The sequence below is a fragment of the Electrophorus electricus genome, unplaced genomic scaffold, assembly GCF_041902795.1.
Source record: "Electrophorus electricus isolate QZ-2024a unplaced genomic scaffold, ASM4190279v1 Scaffold424, whole genome shotgun sequence".
Lineage (NCBI taxonomy): Eukaryota > Metazoa > Chordata > Actinopteri > Gymnotiformes > Gymnotidae > Electrophorus > Electrophorus electricus.
Genome location: NW_027658719.1, coordinates 4,482 through 5,000, shown reverse-complemented (window position 1 = coordinate 5,000; position 519 = coordinate 4,482).

Genomic DNA, 519 nt, shown 5'->3' with positions numbered 1-519 from the left:
CCACCCCCCATCAGAGGCTTGACCCGCTAGAACCAGGAGGATCTGTCAAAACCGCTCTCCACATCAGAAGTTCTGGATCAGCCCGGGGCTGGTCGGCAGACGTCCACCCTAAGGCCGTGGCCTAACCCCGTGTGGGGGGATAGCGCTCGCACCCGTACACGTGGACACCCGCTCGTCAATGGCTGGCTCCTCACTTACCGTAGGGGGAATGGTTTGCCTACCCCTGGCCGGGTCTGGTACTCCACTCTACCAAACAAGGAAGCAACACACCAATAGACCCCTGCAACACCGGGCAGCTTTGGGCAGTGTCACTACACTCCTCCTTGTTCTTCACGTTCTTCCGTAGTGATTTTTTTTTTTTTTTCGTGGCCATTGCCGTGCATGGCTTCCCCATCGCTTTGCATGCTCTCCATTGCCTCGTGCTGCTTCACCATTGGTCTCACCTGGAGACCGAAGCCGCTCTCCCAGTAACCCGATGGTACCTGGCCAGAAAACCCCGTGCCCGATTTCATCTAGGAC